The sequence below is a fragment of the Lissotriton vulgaris genome, chromosome 3_1 (assembly GCF_964263255.1).
Source record: "Lissotriton vulgaris chromosome 3_1, aLisVul1.2, whole genome shotgun sequence".
NCBI classification, from domain to species: domain Eukaryota; kingdom Metazoa; phylum Chordata; class Amphibia; order Caudata; family Salamandridae; genus Lissotriton; species Lissotriton vulgaris.
Window position 1 is genome coordinate 378,532,620 of NC_141689.1, and position 27,374 is coordinate 378,559,993.

Here is a 27,374-nt window from a genome sequence, read left to right on the forward strand (position 1 = left end):
TTGACCTTCTGCAAAGATCTTTCTGTAGTACTGTAAATAACAGGGTCACCTTAAGCTGTTTTGCAGTTGTTGGTAGATTTGATCCAATATTACCATTTAGTATTTGAAACTCTATGCCAAAATTGGGAATGTGCTGAATCCCTTTTGATTAATGATTTTATGAGAATTATGTTTTTACAAGTAGGCATTTGCACTTTACATTGGCAATTGCAATGAGGTCTTATATGTTTTTAGCACATTGTAAATAAGAAACGTGTTTGGTTTTTATACTTCTTTAAAAAACGTGTTTTCACTTTAATGAACTTGACTGTCTAAATAAAGTAAAATATACTTGTGTACCTAACCAGCTGGTTAATTTTGTCATCAGTTGTTTCCTTTCGGGCACCTTTAGAGGAATGACCTTGGCAACTGTCAAATGATAGAAGTTTAAAGAGGACTATACAAGAACTTCTTACTGTTTATTATTTTAGATTGTTATTAAAGTTTGTTTTATTAACTTATTATTTAAAATTTTCGTTTGAGATGCATATTTTAAATTCCTCCTAGCAGGTAACATGGTAGATCAAAGCATGGCATCTCCTCCATAATTTTTTCCAACTCCTGGTGACCCTTCAGTGCCATGGAAGCAATGAAAAAAATGTTGCTAACTTATGTCTTGGCAATTGGGGGTGATTAGTATTGCCCAGTTAGAAGACAGGCCATGCTTCTTCAGCACTTGAGGGTTGGCGGTTGTAGGAGGACTTACCAGAGATATCCTTCGAAATAGGTGATGGACAGCCAAACAATATATATGAGATGTTGTTGCAGATATTAGACTTGCACTTCACTCCAAACACTTATGTCGTCCTTGAACGTCACAATTTTGTTTTCTAGAAAAAAAAGTGGATGAAGACATTGCATATTATGTACCTGCATTAAGGTGAGTAGCTTTATCGTGTTGATTTGAACAATTTACAGATTCCTTAATAAGAGATCAAATTGAAAAATGCATGGCATCGGATAGCGGCATTGTTGGCATTGCCTTTCATTTATGCCCCGAGTCTCCCGTTGTCGTATCACCCAGATCTTTCCTTGCTACAAGAGACATGTTTTCAGGGATTATGTAAAAGGGCCAATATCGCGACTTGGGGAGACATGTTCCAGGATGGGGTGTTCCCCTCAATGGAGCAACTTCTAGGTGGAGTGCAGATTACACCTTTACATGCATTCCTGTACATATGGCTTAGGCAAGGGATGCAATCTATTCTTCCTGATTTTCCCAAGTAACCTGAATGTCTCCTACCATTACATCAAATGTTGGTGTCCGCCAATGGTAAGCACATTGTGTCCAGATTATATATCTGTATCCGCATGCACCGACCAGGAGTGATTAGTCGGTCATGTATCCATTGGGCTGAAGATTTAAGGCGAGAAGTTACGGATGATCAATGGCACTACTGTTGCATGCAAACGGCATAGATCACGGCTAGCTGTAGGCTGCGAGTCATCCATCATAAATATTTGAACAGAATATATTATACGCCTATAACTAAGTTTAGGTTTAAGTTGGCTGATACAGATAGGTGTCAAAGGTGCAAGCAGCCCAGCAGCAGGATTTCTTCATTTAGCATGGGAGTGCCCGACTATACGTGACTATTGGGAGCAAGTTCTAATGGCCTTGAGCACCATGACTGGATGTGTTTTGGAGAGGTATCCGCTGCTAACGTTGTTGGAGTACACGGCACAAATACCTACACGATACAGGAAGCTTATAGCACTCTCTCTATTACTCGCTAAACGGAGGGTGGCATGTCGATGGGGCAGAGGGCGAGCCCCAGAATGTAACGAATGGATGGGAGATTTACTGTATTGTCAGGAGCAAAGTGTTACATATGCTGAATTGCTGCCAGTAGATTCTCAACCACGAGATATTTGGGGACCTCTTCAGGAGTATCTCTTGTTCAATGGTACTGCAACCGCAGCGGTCGACTAAGGGGTTGCCATAAGAAATCCAGAGGTAGGTGCGTGCAGGCTGCATGGGTGGGTCTGGGCACGAGTATGAATACTGCAGGGCTTTGAGTCTCTTACTGTAGCCTTTGTGATAAAACAAAACAAAAACGTAGGGTTCTCGCTGTGCATATTTAAAGTGAGTTGTATGCAGGGCATGCTACAATTGAATGTTTGGTGGGGGATTGATGAACCTGGGTATTGATGAACTGTGACATTGTTATGAATGATTTATTGTGATATATTATGAAAATTTGAAAATAAAGATTCCCTCCCCCCCAAAAAAAGAGATCAAATTGAAAAGTGCACAAACAATAAAAGAAAAACTATTAATGAAAGACCCCACCCTGGAAGAAGCCATTTAAATAGCCAAAGGCATGGAATATATGGCGATGTGGTGAAAGGAAATGGTTGGTGCCTCCAATAGTAAGGGAGATATGATGGATGAGACGGAATGTGTCGTCAACAGTAAAATGTATAAAAACAACTGAACTTGTGAAGGTCAAGAATGACAGGAGTACTAAACAAAGGGAGATCACTTTTAGGGAGGTGGGATGTTTCCGTTTTGGAGCTCCAGGTGGTATTGCTTCCAGCACAATGTGCGCATCCAGCAATGCAATATATTGAAACTGTTGAAGAAGAGGTCATTTTGCGAAAGTGTGTAATACAAAAAGTACTAGTAAAAAGATACAAGAAGTCGACCACAACATTCATGATGACACAGAAAACATACAGTAAATAATGTTGACTGTAGATGGAAAGTCTGAAGATGTAATAGAAGATATTAGTGAGTAAAGTACCATTGTATCAGTAACACATCCCGTGAAATCAGAGAGTACAGATACATTGGAAGAAATGCTTTATGACGTATTTATGGATGATAAGGCTACAAGAATACTGGGAAACTAGGGAAGTTGATATACGCTTTGGTCAAAGAAAACATATGAGAAGAATTGGTCAGTGAGTAGTCACCCACCATTAAATAAGCTAAATGTTAACTCTGTAGGGTATGCTAGGAAGAGAATAGAAATCTTAGGAGTGAGATGGATGATGATTAAGTTCAAAGGGGCAGTTGTGAATGGGTGGGTGTATCTAACCAATTATGGATTGGACTTATTGGGGTGGTGCCATCAAAAAGACTTAAATAGGAGGAGGAGCTACGACAGCAAGCAAGATGGCCGCGTAGTCTCCCGGCTCCGCTGACATCCGTCTTTCGCTCGAAGATCCTGTCTTTTATCCTGATATTCCGCCCCATATCCGTGTCTATGAACTAATCTGCAGTTCGTTGGAGCAATCCCGAGACTTTTCCGACATTGTGGAGTGGAGTTATGTCGAGGTTTGACTTGAGGCCTAACCCAGTCTGGAAGCCGGGGTCTCGAGTGCTGGTCTAGCCGGGTCCTAGTTGAACAACAGCGGACCGGTGAGGGCGGCAGGGTCCGGTCCATGGAACTTTCGACATCTTTTGGATTGCCTTGCTTCCGATCTGCTGTCTGGTCTCGTATTGAAGGTGAGGAGACGAGTGACGCCCGAGGCGGTGTGGCGGGGGTCCCTGACCCGGAGGCCTAGCGTTTGCATCACCGGTGCCTTTGGGTTGGAAACTTGATGCGCACGAACGCATGTGGACGATCTGTCCCTCACGGTTCATTCCTGCTCTGACTAATCTTCCCCAAGGAAAGGGCGACTCTCCGAGGGGATCACTATGCCTGATGTTATGCGAAACCCGGCGGAGCGGGCTAAGTGCGGCCCGTCACTGCGGTTAGTGCTGGCAGCCCTCGAGGCACTTCAGGTGACTATGGAGGCCCAGGTCTGGAATCTGATGTCGGCAGTGGATGGAATTAGAAGATCCGGACCGGACCCTGACTCGTTGCCCGGGATCCGGCGGCCAGCTCAACTCTCGACAGACACCCCAGCGGTGCATTCAGACCTGGTGCACGGAGCTGTGCCTGCCCCTACAGAAGTGGAACTGATCGAACATGCTGAGATCTGTGTATCAACTATATGGTCGGAATCTTTGGTTTCGCAACCAACGGAACATTTAACTGCTGTTCCCACTCTGGAAACTTTTGGTCGGAACTGTGAACTGTGTTGGATTGTGTCGCACCCCCCTCCCAGGTGGTCCATCAAGATGGCGGATGGGACAGTGTCTGGCTTCGTAGTCGGGGAGGGGCATCGTTGGAACCGGCCATCTACTTTGGGACTTGCCATCCTTTCTCCATCTAACAGTCTATATTTCGGCAACATCTGTGTATATTTTGAAAATTTGACGATGGGGCTCTACTTATTGGAGGGAATCAGCAAATTTGATCGACGGGGCCAAGGCTGAGACTGTTGTTTTGGGTTTCACACTATGGTTTCATCGGTAACGGGATTGCTTTACTAGGTTAACGGAGACCGGGCGGGGTTTATAGTTTCCTCCGGTGTAATTTTCTATTGTATTCTGCTCGATTGTGTCAGCTCTGTGGGGGATTCTTTGTTAAGGCAGTGGGGAGAGACCGGGAATGCGTACGATAAAGCCCTCCTCCATTTCTACTTTTAGTGTAGGGGTTTAGTTCTTCTTTATTTCTCTTTGTCCTTCCTATATTTCGGGTTTCAGTTATTTGGGGCGACAGGCACACTGCTAGGGGGGTAGGCCGTAGTCATCTGCAGGGTGGGGGGTTGGGGGGAGGGGAATTTTTGTTTTGCCTTTATTGTTTCTATGGCCTTTTTTCTCTTTCGTATCCTTCCTTTTGCCTTTTCTTTTGCTTCTTCCTTTTTCGGGTCAGCGTAGTGGGTCCACTCTTCTGTCAATTATCGATTTTTCTTCTCTGTGGCTATACTTTTCACGGTATTTCAGTATCATTGGGCGGGCGCTTAACTGGTGCGAACTGTGATTATATGCTTGTTTATCCTGAATTGTATGCCTTAGCGCCACTGTCTTAAATGTGATCGATCTACTGTGGAAATCCTACTATTTTGCCCGCCCTTTATGCGACTCTGTGATATTGTATGGCACCTGATCCTTCTATTTTTATATTTTAAAATGGAGCCTTTAGAATCCTGTCCTTCGCATGGTATGCTTAATAGCCAGTTTTAATTGAATTTGTGGTACATTTGCTTCCCGGGCTGCCGAGTCGTGTCCTAACTGACTTGCTGTGATGAAACTGATTAGCGGCCGGCCCTGGTGGTTGTAGGCCCATATTTGTAACTGGTTGAAGTACCAATAAAGGTTTTCCAAAAAAAAAAAAAAAGACTTAAATATGACTACAAATCTAAATGCTGAAGAACCAGTGAATGTAACGGAAAGAGTGGAAATCAGGAAAGTAACAGATAACCATGAAAGTGATGTGATGGTAAGGTATCCAGAGTATTAATGAATAAGCTTTACATATTGAAAGGATCTTTTACTAAAGAAAGGTGCTAAACCAGTAGTCCACAAAGTGAGGAATATTCTGAATATGATAAGTGAACCACTACGCCAAGAGTAGGACAAGTTATTGCGTAAAGAAATAATTGACCCTATTGAGGCATCTGAATGGTTGGCGCCTGTGGTAGTGGCTTACGTATTGACTTATGTGACAAACTGAAATGTATGGTTGGACAGAAAACCTCTTCTAAATATATTGGAAATGTTAGCATCTATGGGAGGCAGGCTTGTGTTTAGTGTGTTAGACATGGCTGCTGTTTATCACCAGTTTAATTTACATGTAAACTCTAGCCACCCAGCATAATTCGTGATGCCTCTAGGGGCTTTCCCCTACATGAGAACGCCATTTGGACTGGCTTCAGCATCTGCTGTATTCAAGAGGATGATGAAGAACATCTTTAGGACATGAAACATATGCTGTGCTTCCAAGATGATATACTCACTGTGGGGAAAAATGAAGCTGAAGAAAACATGGTCTTACAATAAATAAAGAACAATATCAATCAAGAAGGAAAGAGATAACCTACTTGTGACATAAGACAACTGCTAAAGGCAACAAACCAAACAAGCATTGGCATAGCAATAGGTCTAGCTTTTGGGACCTTATAAGTATTTAGTTATGCAGCACAATATCCTTGGTGCAACAGCATCAACTGTTGCATGGCTAAACTCTTATAAGGTCCGAAAGGCGAGACCTATTGGCTATGCCAATGCTTTTTGTATACGCCATTGAGACTCCAAGCACAGTACCCAGGCATCAAAAAAAGATTTGTTTTTGGAAAAATTAGGGTCAGATGTTAGAAAAAACAACACGTGGGTGGAGGACTTTCATGTGACAACTAACAGAAGCCATAAGTGTTCTTCAGTACATCCCTTTTTTTAATGTTAAGAGAAGCCATGTGGAGAAATAAGTGCGAGAAAATTCAGAACAGATTAGAAAAAGCTTTAAAAAAAAAACTATTCTTTGCCTTTCCAGTCAAGACTACTCCAGAGTTGGTAATGAAATGACGATTTACTGCTTATCACATCAGCAATGGTTTAATTGCAACGTTCAGTATAACTTCTGAGGTGCCGGGTTTTTAGAGTCCCGGTGCTGCCAGGGGATCACACCCGAAGACCTCTAGGTTCTCCCTGTTCTGGACTTACAGAAACACAGAGTCTTCTAGGTGAAGTCAGTGATCGAGTTTTATTGGCTGCAACCAAGTAACATGCATCCTAGAAGTACGACAACACGGGCCGTAAGTTCTCAGGAGACTGTTCGTTTTTACAGAACCAGACTTCTCCTTATATACACAAATAACAGCTGTAGCCAAGAATTCTTAAGTTTACGATATGGCAATACAAATATTTCCACAATAATACAAAGAGCGAAGTCATGCTGGTCGGCACATATTTCAGATGTCCAGTTAGTGATGGATTACTCTGCCAGATCCAGAACTCCCATCAGATATCGATGAAATGCCAATAAGGTCGAGCACCCTCCCATCATAAACGGGTCATAAACAAGAACCATGGACAGGTGTGTGTGTATGGGAAAACAGGGTCTGTATGCAGTGAAGGGTTTATGACATGTTGTGCCTTGATGATATCTAGCTCGGCCACTGGGTGAGGAGTTGCCCAAACAGGCTTGGCTGGAGGCAGTGGAGTCAGCTCGGCCAGGTCATGGGGAAGTCTGCTACGGTGGACGTGTCCTTTCAGATCAAAACTCGGCCTTAATCAATTGATTATATGAGGGCAAGTCATAAGATGGATGCCGTTCACAAAATGGCGTCTGAGGGTCCGAGACGGAAACCACGATTTAAGGGTGTCAGCATCACTCAATCGTGACGCAAATGCATAGGGATGATGTCCTAATCATTACCGGTCCGTCGATACCAAATTCGTCATGTTACGATGACATTTGTGACACGAGTGTGCGGACCCCGAGGCTGGTGAAACGAAAGGGTCCAAAATTGCAGTACCACAGACCCTCCTTTTGCCCTCATATAAGGCAATAACTCTAATCAGAATCTAGATCTGTATTGACGAATTCGTGGAGATGCTGTTGGAGCATCATTTTGTTGCTCAGTTCGTCCCTTGACACAGGCTTCCTCACACATGAAGTGGCGCAGAGGCCACATATTGCAGGAGCGCACTGCACAAACAGGCAGAACATAAACAGAACGGCTAAGATCATACCAATGAAGATCAGAGTTTTCCATCCCCAGGCAGAGATCAGTTCCCAGAACCACCCTAGCAGAGACCAATCCCCTTTCTCCATGTGAAGGGAATCAGAGATTTTGTCTAGTTTGGAGATGGCCTGGTACACTGTCGGAGCATTATCGGGGATGAAAATGCAACAACTAGATTGGATCACTCTACATACACCACCACGGTCTGCAAGGATGACATCTAGGGCGATCCTGTTCTGAAGGGTCATAAGTCGATCCGACTGAAGCTTTGCTGTCAGGTTGCTAAGGGCACCGGCCGTTTCAGTCACGGCGGACTCAACTATCCTTGTTAATTGTCGAATGTTCCTGCTGTTCACCATAGGTCCCCAAAATGGCAGAAAACCCTTTGCGAAGTCTCCAAATTCTTGACCCGCAGTGTCGTCTTGACTCACGACACCCCTAACTGTCCTTGTCCGATGGTAATCTGCCCCGGCCGTGTAGGTGGGTGGCAGCAGAAACGAGATGAAGCGTGTGCCCGAGAAGTCGGCAGGCAACCACGTGTATGCCTTGTCGTGGCAGATGAAGTATGTACCCTTAGCCGCCAAGAACGGAGGGGAAGTTCGGGAGGCAAACACGTATGTTTCCGTGCATATGCTCTTCCCCAGTTGTGCTTCGGGATCCCTGCCAATGCCTTGCAGACATAAGTGACCACGGTGGGGTACTACCCAGACTGAGGATGATTTCTGGCTCTCACTTAATGAAATCCCATACTTGGTGATGTTCCACCTACTGTATGGGGTAAACTCATCTTTGGGAGTGGCTCTGATCGTGTCAATATCTCTACTCATGTTCTTGATTCCTGCTATTAATGCCTTGTTGTTTGAGTTCTCTCCCCGAACGTATGGTTCAAGGGAAAACAGGAACATGGTCTGGAAAGCCCACAAAGAACCGTAATAACTGAAGGGCAGGGCGAAGTAAGGGATACCCTTATCGGTTGTGTGCGGCATGAGTCCACATATCCAACAGTTCGTGTTGTTCATAACAGATTGGTGCTGGTGTAGGAGTAGGACAAATTAATTATTTACAAATTTGAGTCTTCTGGCAGACTCGTGTTCAGGTAGGGGATGGAAGGAGTGTGTGGAAATGGTAGGAGAAGGTGTGAGCGGAGTGTGGTATATGAATGGAACTCGAAAGAAAGATAGGGCATAGCCAGTTAAAAACATTATTATACTACACAACATTGAGATGCTCAACACTAGAAAACGTCTCTTTGCCATTATCGTGCATATTTTCTTTTCAAAATTCATACGTTTAGCAGGTCTCTCTACCCTCGGAAACTCCATCCTCTGGTTGCTGCCCACGGTGGGTGATTGCGTCTGCCAAGATGTGCGCTCCGTCCAGTCCGGAGTGATTCCCTCAGACTGACCAGAACCGTTGACCTAGGCGTCCCCGGCTGCACTCCTCGGACTTCAACCGCGGCCTTAGCAGCAGAACCGGATGGCGGTTCGAAAATCAAAAATAAGCTAGTTCCCTGGGCGAGAGAGCTGTGGAATCAAAAATAGTTCATGGAAAAAGGGAAGATCGCACTAGTTCGAGTATGTCAGTTCTTTGGTCTTGACCTTAGATTATATCGTTCTTTTCCAGGCACGGTGTGATCTTTAAACAGTGTTTCAGGTTTTGTAGTGTCCAACTGCAGCGACGGTGGCACAGATCCTTGCATAATGCAATCGCTCTCTTTGTCGGTACCAGTTCCTTTTAGTCGTGCATCGCTGAAGGGGACAAAACGTGGTACAGATTCGGTCTCGGAGTCAGCGACTCCTTGCTGGACCCATCGGTCATATGGAAGGGGCAACGGGACCCTTTTGCAATGGGCGCCGTGCACCCATTGTTTCTTGCCGTGGACACGTACTGCAGAGCGGGTCGACAGCAAAACCTGGAAAGGTCCGGTCCAGCGAGGCTCCTCATTCTTCACTCGTCTGAAGTTGCGAATCAGGATCCAGGAGCCAGGTTCGATAGTATGGCCTGGATCATCAGATGCCGGTGGGGAGGAGCTGTGGACCTGTTGATGGAAAGCATGCAGTTTAGTCGTCAAGTCGTGCAGGTAATTAAACAGTGCAGGGTATTCTATCTCACTGAGCTTTCTAGGTCTCGGTACTCCCCATATATTTGCGGGGCGCCCGAACACGATCTCGTGTGGGATAAGTCCCAGTCGAGAATGGACAATCATCCTGGTAGACAGGAGTGCTAAAGGCAGGGCGTCTGGCCACTTGAGACCTGTGCTAGCTTGGATTTTGGCCAGTTTCAATTTAAGCGTGCCATTATAGCACTCTACCTATCCTGCCGATTGGGGGTGGTTTGCAGCGTGGAACTTCTGGCGGATGCCTAGACACTCACACACTGTCTTCATCACTCGTCCCACGAACTCACTTCCGTTATCACTCCAGACAATCCTAGGCATGCCGAATCTAGGGAAGAATTCCTTGACAAGGGCTTTGGCAGTTGACAAGGCAGTGTTGTCCTTAAGGGGGTATGCTTCTACCCATCTAGAGAAGGCGCAAACAACAACAAGTACATATTTCAGGTTGTTGCACCTTTCCATGTGGATGAAATCGAGCTGCAAGACCTCGAACGGATACGTTGGAGGTGTGAAGTGACCAGCTGGGGTTGGGGTTCCTCTACCGGGATTGTGCTTTAAACATATCATGCAGTTTCTGACCAAATTCTCTGCACATTTCGGGATACCACTATTCTGCCATACTGGGGCCAACAGGCAGGGCGTCTGGCCACTTGAGACCTGTGCTAGCTTGGATTTTGGCCAGTTTCAATTTAAGCGTGCCATTATAGCACTCTACCAATCCTGCCGATTGGGGGTGGTTTGCAGCGTGGAACTTCTGGCGGATGCCTAGACACTCACACACTGTCTTCATCACTCGTCCCACAAACTCACTTCCGTTATCACTCCAGACAATCCTAGGCATGCCGAATCTAGGGAAGAATTCCTTGACAAGGGCTTTGGCAGTTGACAAGGCAGTGTTGTCCTTAAGGGGGTACGCTTCTACCCATCTAGAGAAGGCGCAAACAACAACAAGTACATATTTCAGGTTGTTGCACCTTTCCATGTGGATGAAATCGAGCTGCAAGACCTCGAACGGATACGTTGGAGGTGCGAAGTGACCAGCTGGGGTTGGGGTTCCTCTACCGGGATTGTGCTTTAAACATATCATGCAGTTTCTGACCAAATTCTCTGCACATTTCGGGATACCACTATTCTGCCATACTGGGGCCAACAGGCAGGGCGTCTGGCCACTTGAGACCTGTGCTAGCTTGGATTTTGGCCAGTTTCAATTTAAGCGTGCCATTATAGCACTCTACCAATCCTGCCGATTGGGGCTGGTTTGCAGCGTGGAACTTCTGGCGGATGCCTAGACACTCACACACTGTCTTCATCACTCGTCCCACGAACTCACTTCCGTTATCACTCCAGACAATCCTAGGCATGCCGAATCTAGGGAAGAATTCCTTGACAAGGGCTTTGGCAGTTGACAAGGCAGTGTTGTCCTTAAGGGGGTACGCTTCTACCCATCTAGAGAAGGCGCAAAAAACAACAAGTACATATTTCAGGTTGTTGCACCTTTCCATGTGGATGAAATCGAGCTGCAAGACCTCGAACGGATACGTTGGAGGTGCGAAGTGACCAGCTGGGGTTGGGGTTCCTCTACCGGGATTGTGCTTTAAACATATCATGCAGTTTCTGACCAAATTCTCTGCACATTTCGGGATACCACTATTCTGCCATACTGGGGCCAACAGCTTACATATTCCTTTCACACTGACGTGTGCCATTCCATGGGCCATTGTCACCACTGCGAGAACATAAGCGTCCGGTAACAACCATCGCTGGTGTTCTGACAGTTCGACCCAACAACCATTCGCGTCTAATCTACCCTTGCTTTCTCTCCATTCATTCACCTCTTTCTCAGTCGCGTCAGATTGTATAGATTTCACGCTTTCGATGGTGTCCTCACACATACCCACATCAGGGGTCCATCTAGCAGGACCTACAACATACATCCGACTCATTGTCTTCCTTGCAGTCTCTTTCGCGACCTCGTCGGCAAATGCATTCCCTCGACCAACATCATCTCGGATCTTTTTATGCGCGCTACACTTCACGATCGCAACCTGTAGGGGCAAGGTCAGTGACTCGAGAAGGTCGTGTACTAGCTGTCCATGTTGAATCTTTGCACCATGCGACGTCAGGAACCCACGTTCACGCCACAATCTTCCAAAACTGTGGGCTACGCCAAAGGCGTACTGACTATCAGTGTACACATTCACTCGTTTTCCTTTCGCCAACACGCACGCTCTTGTGAGTGCGACTAACTCTGCTGCTTGTGCGGAATTGTGGGGGATGCGAGCTGTCTCTACAATCGTGTGTAATGTTGTCACGGCATATGCTGCAGTCGTATCACCATTCGGCAACTTGAAACATGAACCATCAACCCATAAATTATCATTACATTCAGGGAGAGGAGTATCCTGCAAATCTACTCTTCCTTTTGTCTCCTCTTCTGTCCTAAAACAGCAATCATGTTTGTCGACCTCATCTGTCTCTGCTGGAATGGGTAATAATGTAGCAGGGTTGAGTGTATCACACCTCTTTATGTGAACGTGACTTGCTAACAGGGTCAATTCATAGCTGGACAGTCGAGCACTAGTTAGATGCTGTGTCTTAGTCCTGTTTAGTAAAATATCTACTGCATGTGGGACCATAACGGTCAGAGTATTATTCATGACTAACCCAGCGGACTGTCGAATACAGACAGCTGCTGCGGCAGTGGCCCTCAAGCAACTCGGTAATGCCTTAGCTACGGGATCTAGAGTCGCGGAGAAATATGCACATGGGCGTTGTTTGTCCCCAAAGTGCTGTGTCAGGACTGATAATGCGCAACCTTCCTTCTCGTGGACGTATAATGTAAACGGCTTGCTGTAGTCGGGGTTGCCCAATACAGGAGCCGAACATAATGTATCACGCAACTCATGGAAACTCGCCTGACAACCTTCAGACCAAGGCAAAGGATTGGGTGTGTCCTTACGCATTAATGCCAGCAAAGGTTTGGCCAACAGTGAGAAGTTCAGTATCCATTGTCTACAGTACGATGTAATGCCCAAGAAGGCACGCACTTCTCTTTGTGTCCTTGGGACACTCAGTTCTGCAATTGCCTGTATTCTTTCTGGGGTCAGTCTCCTTCCCTCCTTCGATAAGATGTGACCTAAGTAGGTTACTTCTTGTCGGCAAAATTGTAGTTTGGAAAGCGAGACTTTGTGCTTCATGCCACATAAATGACGCAACAATGACAATGTGGCTTGCTTGCAGATTTCTTCAGTATCTGCAGCGATCAGTAGATCGTCTACATACTGTATTAGAGTCGCGCCACCATGTAGAACAATCGTGTCTAGTTGTGTTTTCAGGGCTTGACTGAATATTGATGGGCTCTCACAGTAGCCTTGAGGAGTGCGTTTAAAGCGGAAGCTTCGTCCTCCTAAATGGAAGCCGAAGATATCTCTGCTCTCCTCGGCAATCGGGATGCTGAAGAAAGCATTCTTCAGGTCAATCACCGAAAACCAATTGGCTGAGGCTGGAACCATTGTCAATAAGGCAGTAATGTCGGGAACGACTGGAAACTGCGGTACAACGATCTTATTCACTTCCCTTAGATCGATCACAAATCGGTACACAGGGGGCTGTGAAGGATCGGTACGCTTTAAGACAGGCAAAACCGGACTGTTACAAATGTTGCCTGTAGTTTCTTCGATGACATCTTTCGCAATCAGATCATAGACGATCGCTAACAAAGCCTTTTCACATTCGTTTGATATTCGATATTGGGGAATACGTGGCAACCTAACATTAGCTTTTAATGTTATGACATACGGTGCTATCTCTAAATGACCCACAGGGTTAGAACCATTCGCCCAAAGTTCATCTGGGAGAGATGACAACTCAGTCGGAATTCTTTCTTTTGACAAATACATCGGGGAAATCACTTTCTTACCAAGGGTGAGTTGTACTCCCGAAGGAGAACAGTACAATGTCGCATACAGTCTCTTCAGTAAATCCAAGCCTAACAAATTTTCGCCACAACCTGTGGTAAGAATGAGGGGTGCTTCTAATTCGCATGGGCCAACAGAAAGGGGCATGGGACTGGAGATCGGGTCCTAACGGGGGCGCCAGAAAACCTACTGAAACGTTCATTTCGCCAGACAAAGGTGCGCCAGGAAGTTTTGAGTGCATAATCGAACTTTTTGTAGCACCAGAATCCAGCAGAAATGGCTCTGACACTCCGGATGTAATCACCTCAACGTAAGGTCCATTCTGGTCTACTGGAACTGAAACAACTCCCTCTCTTTGTCCATGGCTGTCCTAGCAACTATTACCCTCATTCTCGTTTTCTGCGTAATAGTCATCAGCGTAGTACTGAGCTGTCCTGGTAGACGCATTATTCTGTTGGTCAAAGCTATTCATGGAATTTTGAGGAGGAAAAGAAGTGGTGTTCTGGGCGAAAGTTCCACAGCCCCTACCTCTAGGAGCCTGTTGAACACCTCTACCTCTTGTACTGGAAACACCGTTTAAACGTCGTGTAAGAGCTGCACAATTACTTTTGAAATGACCCTCTTCTTTGCAATAGGCACATTGATTCGGGCCATACGGAGAACGCTGATGGGAAAACTCGTTTCCTTGCGCGTTTCTTGAATACTGCTGAGGCTGTTGATAATTGGGCTGACTAGCCGTGCGAGGCGGATAGGCTTGCTGGAGAAGAACTTTAGTTTTTAACTCTTTAGTCTTCTTCTCTGTCTTATCTAGCTCGTCTTTGCGCCTATTTTCATAGTACTGGGCTGTGGCTAAAATCTGTGCTGACGTGGAGACAGCCCAAGCACTCTCTGAATCTTTCAACTTATTGCACAGTTCGGGAAGCAGGTTATGTACAAATTTGTCTACAAACAGCCTTTGGCCACCCTCGGTAGCCATATCCTGACCACTATGATCAGTGAAAGTCTCCTCAAATCTCGTGAAAAAGTCAGACACATTCTCATCTTTCTTCTGTTTGCATGCGGATAGCTTGTCCCAATTTACACGTAATTCAGGCATTAACGTCTTCATGTACGCAATAATCCTACCGGGAAGTTCTGCTATTAAAGGCTCGGGTTTAGAACCACCGATTTGTCTAGCGTCAGTAGCAGTAATATTAGCCCATGAGTCACCTAGTTCTTGATCATGATCTGCATGACGAATTTTACTCCATAAAGGATGCGGAACAACATTCCCAAACAACATGTCTATGTCTGCTAAATTCATTATACATGAGCTGGCAGTTTGTGATAACTCCTTGTAATACCCTGCGGGATTTTTACGCGGATCGGGTAATGTCTGTTTGAGTGCTAGAACTTCATATCTTTTCCAGGGGACATGTACCCATACTCGCTGGAAATGCGGTGGAACAGGTGGTTGTGCATTCGCATCACCTTCCCTCCATACTGGAGGAACCTCTCTCATGGGGTACTGTCGCACCTTTTTCCTATCTGACACATCTTCTTCATACAACGATCTCGAAACGTTTCCCTTACTCCTGTAAGATAACAATACATCTATGGCTTTTTCGACATCGGAACCTACAATCATACCCTTATAAAACCTAGCACGCATACGAAATAACTCATTCATCTTGCGTTTGGGATCGTTTGTCTCCAAATCGTCACAAAGATATACACACATCTCCTCAAAGACGTATCTTTGAGTGGGCGCATCCCATTGACTGAAAACTTCCATAACAGACTGAACATCATATTTAGCAGTGTCAGTAACCCATTTGCGTGCTAACTCATTTAGTACTTCTCTTTCCTCGTAATCAGGCAGTTGACTACGCAACTGTCTACGTTCTGTTTTAGGGGTCATTTTAGGCGACCCGAAGAAAGGTGATAATAGACCAGTGACAGTACTTGTCACTCTCTGTCTGACAGAAGGAGAAGCTTGCGGCGAAGCAGATACGCCAGAAAAGACAGGCTGATGTAAAGAGGAAGTCGAGGCAACAGCAGAGGAAGTTGAAGCAGTAGCAGACGTAGCATCATAGTGAATAGTCGGAGCGGTAGGCAAAGTCGTAGAAGTAGATGGAGTGTGGAGCAAAGGCGGCGGCCCTTGAGAAGGCTGCGCCGGAGAAGTAGGAACCAGCTGTAGAGAAGCTGGTGCTTGTGCAAGAGCTGCTTTTCGTGCGCCAGGGCGCGGTATAACAATACGTCTCGGGGGTCCCACAACACTCGATGTATATGGCGGTGGTGAATTCTATAAATGGGACATTAACAAATCTTTCTCTGGTGTTCCCTTTGAGTCTTGTCCCCCATGTGGTAACATCGGGTAGCATTTATCTATTGCTAGTTTCTTGCTTCTGAGCATTTGTTCACTTTCCTGCTCTTCCTCATTATCCCTGTATGCGATGGCAGCTTGTACCATCGACATACCTCTCTTGTTTTTCTTCGCTAGTTTCATTTCTTTCTGCTTGGCTTCTTTGCGCCATAAGCTAAAAGAGTCAAACATCGCCGGCCGGGCTTTCTTCTTGAACAATTTGACCTCGAGGTTGTCTAATATTTCTGAGTCAAAACTACCATGTTGGGGCCATTTTAAAACACCATCCTTGCGGGTGTATTTTATCCATACCTCATTATACGTGATAGGACCTACTCCGTGTTTTATATATAACTCATATGTTGGAGTTCCAATCGGAGGAACCGGACACGAATCCTCTAATCAGGAGTCCTTACTGCAACCAAGACAAAACAAGTTTCCAAGTCTGCTAAGACCAGGCATCTTTGCTCACTAGTCTAGCTTCAAACTTCAAGGGATTATCTAATTTTGATATTTTCGTGAATACACGAATCCCTCGGTTTTGGTGCTTGCAAGTACCAATATACAAACCGTATCTCTGGGATACCAAACTAAGAACCAAACTAAGAACCAATACAAATCGTATCTCTAGGATACCAAAGCTAAGAACCAAACTAAGGACTAGACTACGAACTGGGAGACGCTCCACTTATACTTAACTGAATATTGAAGATCAGTGACGTCACTAGAAGACTCGTCTATCGTTTCGCTCTACCAAGGATCACTGGGTCCAAAACAGGGCGATAGTCAGGGCAGCAGTCCTTCGTAGCCATCGGGACGCGGGGAACCTCGCAGCAAAGACCTTCGGAACCACGTCGACATGCAGGGGTCGCTGAAGTGGCTGGCCGTCCTCCGGAATTTTCACACGAAGCTCCTCACGAACATCTGGCTTGGACCGTCACCGCTTGATATCGCCTCGAGTTGGGCGCCAACTGAGGTGCCGGGTTTTTAGAGTCCCGGTGGTGCCAGGGGATCACACCCGAAGACCTCTAGGTTCTCCCTGTTCTGGACTTACAGAAACACAGAGTCTTCTAGGTGAAGTCAGTGATCGAGTTTTATTGGCTGCAACCAAGTAACATGCATCCTAGAAGTACGACAACACGGGCCGTAAGTTCTCAGGAGACTGTTCGTTTTTACAGAACCAGACTTCTCCTTATATACACAAATAACAGCTGTAGGCAAGAATTCTTAAGTTTACGATATGGCAATACAAATATTTCCACAATAATACAAAGAGCGAAGTCATGCTGGTCGGCACATATTTCAGATGTCCAGTTAGTGATGGATTACTCCGCCAGATCCAGAACTCCCATCAGATATCGATGAAATGCCAATAAGGTCGAGCACCCTCCCATCATAAACGGGTCATAAACAAGAACCATGGACAGGTGTGTGTGTATGGGAAAACAGGGTCTGTATGCAGTGAAGGGTTTATGACATGTTGTGCCTTGATGATATCTAGCTCGGCCACTGGGTGAGGAGTTTTCCAAACAGGCTTGGCTGGAGGCAGTGGAGTCAGCTCGGCCAGGTCATGGGGAAGTCAGCTACGGTGGACGTGTCCTTTCAGATCAAAACTCGGCCTTAATCAATTGATTATATGAGGGCAAGTCATAAGATGGATGCCGTTCACAAAATGGCGTCTGAGGGTCCGAAACGGAAACCACGATTTAAGGGTGTCAGCATCACTCGATCGTGACGCAAATGTATAGGGATGATGTCCTAATCATTACCGGTCCGTCGATACCAAATTCGTCATGTTACGACGACATTTGTGACACGAGTGTGCGGACCCCGAGGCTGGTGAAACGAAAGGATCCAAAATTGCAGTACCACACTTCCTTGAGCATGCTGTTCCAGTCCCAGCATGTGGCTGCTCAGGACATGTTCGCAAATCTAACCCTGAAATCAAACACTGCTCCAACTTGGGGGCGTGGCTTGGATGGCAAGGAGGCAGCAGACCTAAGTCCGGAGCTCCCGACCCCCAAGTCAAACGAACGGCGAGCAGGAGAAGCAAACACCAACAAGCGGGACAAAAAGCATAAGGAGAGGTGCATAAGCATAAGGGGCACCCGCCAGAAACATCGCGAACCGGTTACACCCACTGGAAAGGCAAGCGGAAGAAAAAAGGAGATCGGCGAGGGGAAGGAAGAGGGAAGCGCAAGATGGCGGCGAGAGCCTAGAGGAAGACCCGAGACGCGGGAGACGCCGATCACAAAGCGATCAAGTAAGAGCGCCTGAGGCAAACGCCATACATACGCTGCATGCGGTCCCCCACGTGGGCACACCCCCAAACGCGAGCTATTGAGAAACCACCAAGCCGACCCCGCTACGGGTCACGGGGGGAAAGAAGGAGATAGCACGGAAGCGGCCATCTTGAGCAGGGGCGAAGCAAGCAGCAACCATCTTGGTTAGGCAAGACAAGGCAAGGCAAGGCAAGCCCCTACAGAACGGAACACCCGCCGCAACGCTTAGACAAGCCAAGCTGCGCAGCCGGTCAGCGAAGCCGGCGGAGAAAGGCAAGCAGCGAGGAGCGATAAACCCCTGACCAACCAAGGGGAATCACAGGCGAAGGTAGCGGCCATCTTGGGAGGGGCAGAGAAAGTAAAGAAGCAGAGCCCCCGCGAGGGGCGAAACGACGCGGTACCCAGACCTAATCGGCAAACGCCAGGCTAAACGTGACAGACGACGGCAGAGGCGTTACCCCTCTCCTAACCGAAGAAGATCAGGCACACAAGCTAGCGACCGGGAAGCAGTGACAAAGGGGGCGGCCATCTTGGGCAGGTCGCGGAGAAAGTAAACACACGGCCATTTTTTTAGAGTCGAGAACGAAGCGTAAAAACAGCATGCATCGCAATAACACCCCACGCAAGGAAGGGGCAGCTCCACACAAGAAAAAAAATGCGGCAATAAGTAGGCAGAGACTGGGGGAAACGAAACACAAAGCGAGGCGCAATCAACAAGCCGCCAAAAAAGAGGCGTCAAAACAAGCCGCGGCAAGGCCGAAGGCGCGGTCAAAGGAGGGCCAGCAAGCAGGAGACCACACCCAACTACGAACAGCGAGGCCTCCGCACCACTCCAGCAACAACGACAGAGTGGGAAGAAGTCAAAACCGAGGGGGGCACAAAGAGGGGGAAGACAAATAAGGGGGTTATCCCGCAAGAGGCTGGCGGAATCCAGGACCAAGACCAGAGTGGTCAAGTGGCCACCCAGATTCAGGGACAGCAGCATAATAACAGCATCAACCCCAAGCAACAAGGAAGATAAAGGACAAAAAAAGAAAGAACCCACAAAACAACAACTAACAGAAGGAAGACCCCCAAACACACCAGGTCAGAAGAGGTTTTGACACCATGGCGGAAAGAGATGGCAAACAAATCACAAATGACCAAAAAAAGAGCAAAAACTACACAACAGCCTCACCCGCAAAGGAGCGAGGAAACCAAAGCAACGAAACTACCACACTGGACACACTACTAAGGAAGATAACAGAAGGCAACGATCTAGCTAAGGCCACGAAAAAGACAGTGGACAATATCCAGATGGAACTGATAGCAATCAGAGCTGAGCAAAGCAGAGCCAACAGCAGAATTGACGAGGCGGAAATAAGGATAAGCCAGCTTGAGGACCGCGCCAATATAACTCATAAAGACCTAGGCTTGGTAATAAAGAGAACCACAGCGCTACAGAGATCGATGGCAGAGCAAGAAGATAGAAGCCGCAAAGGGAATATTAGACTCCTAGGTGTGCCCGAAGACGAGGAGGACACCCCAGGGGCGTGCGCCCTGATGCTGGAGAACATAATCCCCAAACTGACCGGTCTTAATTTCGACAAACCGTTCAAAATCGTCAAAGCCTACCGCATACCAGCAAAGAAACAATCGAACAGCAACACTCCTAGACCAATTATATGCAAACCATTAAGAGACAATCATACAGACGCAATCTTTGCCGTGGCCAGGAGGGGCAAGCCTATGTTGATTAATGGGAAGAAGGTAACGGTTACCCAAGACTTCTCCAGGGTAACAGTGGAGGTGAGGAAAGGCTTCCTAGCACAGCGAGAGACCCTGCGCAAAAACAACATCACTTTCACTTTCGCTGGGCCGGCCAGAATGAGGATTACGGACAGACACGGAAGCAAAATATTCGATGATCCCAACGAACTACACAGATACCTGCAGGGCCCAGTTCCGGAAGACATGGAGCATCAAAGCCCAGGAGCAAAGAGAAGAGCTTCCTCAGACGGAGCAGAAGGAGAGGACATATGATGGCCCTTTTCGAACACAAACTCAAACGAACTTAGCTACCTCAAACAAATGTATCAATGCAACCGCACCTACCTCAACCGCCGAGAACAGGGAAGCGACGGAGATAGTTTTTTGCACTCTCCCTCCATTCTAGGTGGGAAACCAACTCAGCGAAGAGACTATGCAAGGACTTGGGGGGGGGGGGGGAGTGTGAGGACCCTTGCTGGCGCACACCCGATTTTCTACAGGCGGGGGGAGAGGGGGGGCGGGGGGAGGACAGGGGGGGGAGACGGGACAGGTGGACAGAGGGGCAGATGAGACAGCAGGCATTTGTGTAACTATAACTTGTTTTTTACTTTCCCTTGCTATATCTTTTCCTTACCTATCACCCCATTTCGCACAACCCAGCTCCCGGGGGGGGGGGGGCACAGAACACACCATGAAATGTGGACTGGTATCCCAGAAAAAGACACAAAGAAGATAGAAACACCAGCGATAACACAGCACCTCCATGACAGTCCCAACCAGGGCTAGCCTAACCACGAACTTGAAGGTGGTGTCCATGAACGTTAAAGGCCTGAAACATCCAATCAAATGCAGGAAAGTACTAGAACACCTGGCCAAACTAAAGGGGGACATATACATGCTGCAAGAGACTAAACTCTCAGAGGATGAAGCAAAGCTACTCAAAGCGAGATGGATAGGGGAAGTCCTATGCTCACCAGCAAAGGGGAAGAAAAGAGGAATAATAACCATCCTGAGCAAAAGGGCAAACCTGACCGTTCAAACGACAGACGCGGACAACGATGGCCGCATGCTGATAACAAGCGTCCAGAAGGGCAACGATCGAATACATGTAGCCAACATCTACGGACCAAATTCTGAAGACAAACAGTTCTGGGAATTGGTGGATAGCAAGCTAAATGCCATACCGCAGGAAGACCTCCTGCTGGTAGCAGGGGACATGAACAAGACGATGGACCAGGTTACGGACAGGCACCCAACCAGACCAAGCCACAACTCCCATAACAACAACACCCTGAAAGACCTAAGCATCAAACACCACCTGGCAGACCCATGGAGGCTACAACACCCAACGGCGTGGGAGTACACCTTTTACTCACACCCGCACAACTCCTACAGCAGGATTGATTACATACTGATGTCCAACAACCACACGTACCTAATAGAAGAAACGGAAATAGCTCCAATAACGAATTCCGACCACGCGCACATATCGCTTGCTCTAAGCGGTAAACATAACGAGAACCCAACGAGAAGATGGAGACTGAATGACGACATCCTACAGAACAAAGGGAACGTGAAAGAAATAGAGGAAGCACTAAGGAACTACCTCGAATACAACGACAACGGTGAAGTAGGGAAAGGTACCATTTCGGATGCCCTCAAAGCGACACTAAGAGGCAAAATGATCAACATCAAATCAAGAATGAACAGAAGCAGGAACAAAAAAATATCAGAGATAGAAGAGGAGATAGCAGCACTGGAAAGGGGTCACTGCGCAAACATAGCAGACAAAAACACACTCACCACGCTCACAAAAAAGAAATACGAACTGAACAAGATTCTGAGCGAAAGAGCGGGCTCTTGGCTGACAAAATTCAAATCTGTGAACTTATGTAGAGCCAACAAAGCAGGGAAACAGCTGGCATCCTATCTAAAAGCAAAGTAGAGACAACACACAATTGCAGCGATAACAGACAAAACAAACAAATCGCAAACAACAAACAAAGGAATACTGGAAGTCTTCAGACAGTTCTACCAAGAACTGTATTCCGAATATAAAAACTTAAGCAAAGACGGAGGACTCGCCCTCTTAAAAGACACCAACCTGCCAGAACTCAGAGAGGAGGAGAGAACCTCGCTCGAAGCAGATATAACGGAAGGAGAAATCAAAGATACAATCAGCCAGCTAAAACCGAACAAAGCGCTAGGGCCGGACGGATACACCTCCATGTTCTACAAAACCTTCAGCCACCACATAAAAAAGCTACTGTCAGAAACCTACTCAGCCTGCATCCACAACGGAAAGATGACAGAGTCCATGAGCGAAGCCAACATCACAATAATCCCCAAGGAGGGGAAAGACCATCAGTACCCACAGAACTACAGACCCATCTCACTGATAAATGTTGACTGCAAAATCTACGCGAAGATACTGGCCAACAGACTAAACAAAGTCCTACCAGACATCATCCACAACTCACAAGTAGGATATATCAAAAACAGACTATCACAAGACAATACAAGGCTACTATGCCACCTAATCAACCATACCACACAGAGCAGCGAACAAGCTGTTATGATAGCGCTAGACGCAGAGAAGGCTTTCGCCAGAGTCTCATGGCCATTCCTTAGGAACTGCATGGCAAGATTGGGTCTAGGGGAGAAATACATAGCAATGGTGATGGCCCTATACAACAAACCCAAAGCAAAAATAGTGGTGAACGGAAGCACATCCGAGACGCTCACACTAAGAAGAGGCACCAGACAAGGATGCCCACTATCACCGGGCCTCTTCCTGCTAGCACTAGAACCCCTAATAGCAAAAATCAGAGACAACAAGGGGATATCAGGCGTTAAGGTCAAAGAGAAGACCGTTAAACTGGCGGCATACGCCGACGACATCCTCATCACTACCACAAGCCCGGCTACGTCAATAACAGCGCTCATGGATACGATAGGAGAATACGCCGAAGCATCAGGGTACAAACTCAACAAAGATAAATCGGAATGCAAACCAATGAACGTCCACACTACAAGAGGCGTCCTCGGGGACTCAGGCCTGGCCTGGCAGACAAAACCACTCAAATACCTAGGGCTGCTTTTTGGGAAAGACCTAACCTCCACGCTACAACATAATGAGGACTCACTGCTGAAAAAAATAAAAGAAAGACTGGAACTATGGTCGCCAAAATACATCAGCTGGTGGGGAAGAATAGAAACGATCAAAATGATGATAACGCCGGCGATAAACTACACGCTAAACATGCTACCACTTCCAATGACAGAATGCTTCCACAAGAGACTGGACAAACTGATCAACACCTTCCTATGGAGAAACAAAAGACCCAGAATCAGCCTACTCAAACTGAGACTGACCAAAGAACTCGGAGGCCTCAACCTGACAAACTTTAAAACATACCAAACAGCGTGCCTGGCAAGACAAGGGATGGCCTGGATAGACGACACCCAAACTTACAAACCAGTCTGGTTAGAGGTGGAGGAGGACCTCCTGGGAGGCCTCAACCCAACAGCTCTGCTAACAGCAAACCGGCATCCCCACAAGTGCAACCCAATACTGAAATACACCAGGGAAGCGCTGATGAAAATAGACAAGAGAATGATGCAGAAGCTGAGGGGCACAACGTGGGAATCTATCTGGTTCAACACAAAAGTAACATACCAAGGGGCAACAATGAACAACGACACATGGATTAACAAAGGAATCAGCCTCCCCAAACAGATGGAAACCAAGGGGAAGCCGCTGACATTTCAAAACTTACAACAACTACATCACCTCCCAAATCAAGAGCTCTACAACTTCCTCAAGATCAAAACTGCCATAACTAGAGCAAACCTACACAGAGAGGAACCAGGCATCATCAAATACATGCAGACCATAAACCGAGCAGGTCAACAAACTGCAAAGATCTACAAGCTACTCAGCCCATCCACACTGTCGCAAAACATGAAAACGATAACCTCATGGGAAACACTTCTAGGCAGACAGCTAAATGAAAAAGAGCGGGCGAAAATGTGGAGCTCGGCAACAACAAACAAAGTTACCCCACAACTAGCACAAACGAAATACTGACTCCTCCACAGAGCCTACTGGACCCCATCCAGGCTCCACAAGGTCGGCATTGCAGAATCAAGCAACTGCTGGAACTGTCAAAAGGAGGAAGGCACCCTCGAGCACCTCATTTTCAAATGCGTGAAAGTCAAGAAGTTCTGGGGGCAAGTAAATGCATTCCTTAACGACATGCTCAAAGCAGACCTAACAATCAACTATGCAAGCCTCGCAACAGCACACCTAACCGCAAACCTAAACAACAGAGAAGAAAGGGACCTGCTGGACCTGCTACTTACAGCAGCCCTAAAAATAATCCTGACGAACTGGAAAAACACTGCCAAAGCAAATTTTAAAACATGGATCAATTGGGTTACTTTCCTGAGAGGAGCAGACAACATCGCAGGCAACTTCTCCAAGGAGCATAACGCCAAAGCACACATGTGGGGCCCACTCGACGAGCACCTGAAGAAAACGCAGTAACCCCCCCCCCCCTCTCCTTTTTTCCTTTTCTTTTTTCTTCTTCTCCTCTCTACCCTCGGAGAGCCAAGGGAAAGCAAGCACAATGTACTGTATACAAGAAATGCCAAATGTATATTCCACTTATATTTTTTATCAATAAAAATTTATTAAATCAAAAAAGAAACACTGCTCCAACTTACTGGGGTGTGGGTGTCCTGGCAGAAAAGAATGAGACTAAAAGTACAGAGAACAACGCTCAAGTGTCATATGCAAAAGCAGTGGTTGAGTCTGAATCCCAATAACTTGAGGTAATATAAAAGAAAGATGGGAAGAAGAAACAACAAACCAGGTCCGAGTGCTGTTTGAGAACAGCTTCAGTGCACTTGAGAGGGTAAGAGTCGAAGCTGTGCTGTTTACACTTGCTTTTAACACTTGCTTTTAACACCAGTCGAAGGTTATCCCTACGGCAGCCTCAGTCTACAGATCAGGACAGCTAGGTGCTGTCACCTTACTCGGAGCTGCAGAGCTAGTTACTTCCACGATTCTGTGGTTTTGGTTGGTATTTATTGTAATGGGTAACTGCACTGCCATGACATGGTGACAAGCAACTGAACATACCTTGTAGAAAAATCGGTACCACTCACTGCATCTGCCAACGCATGAGTTGAGACAATCAGAAATGTTCAAAGTCCTCAAGACTAATGAAGGGGAGGCATGGCCACCGCACAAAGGGAGCAAAAGATCTGGCCAATCACCGACATCAGTATAATGAGCACACACAATTGGGGGCTGGGGAAAGGCACAAACTGGCCCTCACAAGCGAGGAATATCCAAGAATAAAGTTGAACTCCTCTCATGTTCATCTGAATGGCTGACTCATGTGATGATGGGCTCGTCGATGGTATAGTAGTGTGCATGTGCACAGGGTTTTTAGTGGCAAGGCGAACGGCAGACCAGTGACTGAAGCAGGCACAGCACTCCACATTAGAGCAGCAGACAATGAAAGACTGTTCAGATCCATATGAAAGAGGCCATTTTACGGGTCATTAAAACGCAGTGAGGGAGCGAGAGGAGGGGAGGGAAAGAAGAAGACGTGCAAGGGAAGAAAGGGGCATTTTATGGGACATTAAATTCAAAGGGGAGACTGGTAAAGCCCCGAAAGTAAAAGCAATCGCGCGAGTGTGCGCGATCGCAAAAGTAAAAGCGATCGTATGTGTGTGCACATTCAGTTTTTTTTTAAAGCACATACTCATGCTTGTGGCGTGAAAGCAGGCTGGTGAGTGGTGTTTGATGTGCGCACACCATGACGAGAGAGGAAAGCCAGATGGCGCCTCTGCTCGTCATTGTGCGCATAACCGCACGCTCTATGCGACCAGGTGGGACTTTTGAAAGCCCACTCATTAAATGTCTTGCCAGAGCAGCGCATGCGCTGGCTCAGATGAGACCTAAAAAGGGTATAACAGTGGTAGAAAATACACCAAGACCATCTAATCAGGATGAACTGAAATCATTTCTTGGTCTTGCTGAGTACTGTTCAAAATATGTGAAGAACTTTACTGAGATAGTAGAGCTTCTTAGAGTGATTATGAATGAAAATACTGTGTTTCTTTGGAGTGATATTTGTGATTGGCATTTGAGGTGGTAAAACTAAGTATGAATATGAGCACCTTTGCAAGGGTATTTTGATGTGTCGGCAAAAACGTATATTACCACTGATGCCATCAGTGTGAGAGTTGCAGCGGTTTTGATGCAAGGTATGGATGGAGAAGAACGTATAATTCGTTTTGCATTGAGAAGGTAACAAGGATAGGAGATTACATATTCTGAAATCGAAATGGAGGCCCTTGCTTGTTCTTGAGGAAGCAATCATTTTAGGTTTTATGTTTGGGGGCATGGGGTCACTCCACGTATCTCAAGATGGATGTTGTCAGTGATTGACTTCAATTTTGATGTGAAACATGTAATAGGAAGTAAAAATGTAATTGCAGATTGCTTATCAAGGATGCCAGTGAGTGGAGTGGAAACCATTGAAGAGGTGTGTGGTGCAGTTGTTATCCGTAGAGCTGGAGAAAATGCTCTGAGTAGTGATGAGTGGTTGCGTAAAATGAGAATGATTCCTTGATGAGGGATGTGGAATTTAAGGTGGTGCAAGGAAGGGATTATAAGAGTTTTCTCAACAAAGAGATAATCACGTTTTTTCAAAGTAAGGGATCAATGAAGTATTATTGGAAGGAAAATGATGAGAAGGAATCAGATTGTTTCTCCTAGTGGAATCCATAAACATATCATTTTGGTGGCCTGACATGGATGCTGATATCGAGGAAATTGTGAAGAATTATTATGCATGTGACAGTAGCAATAAGACTGAGATTGTAACAAAACCTCTGCTGGAGTGTACTCGTTTCTCAGAAAGACCAAGGGAAAGATTGGCAATTGCTTTTCTTGGTCCTGTTGCAAGATTAGGTTCAAGAAATAGATATGTTTTGGTACTTGTCAATTAACATGCAAAATGATTCTTAGTGAGAAAGATGGATCAGGTCAACACTACAAATGTCCTTGCATTTTTGGATGAGGTTTTTGTAGATTAAGGGGTACCATGGAGTGCAGTTTCCAAGGAAATGACTGATTATTTTACCATTCTGGTAATTGTACAGGAGAGTAGATGTTTTTAATCCCCTATCGAATGGGTTTGTAGAGAGAAATAATCATCTTGTAACGGAAAATATACAGTGATCTTTAGCTAATCGGCTTCCTTGGAAAAGGGAGCTGACAAAGATAATATGGGAACATAGGAAGATTCCTCATTCTGTCATAGGTTTATCGCCGTTCATATCTTTGAAAAGAAAAAAACCGGGATGAAAGAAATGTACTATGTGGC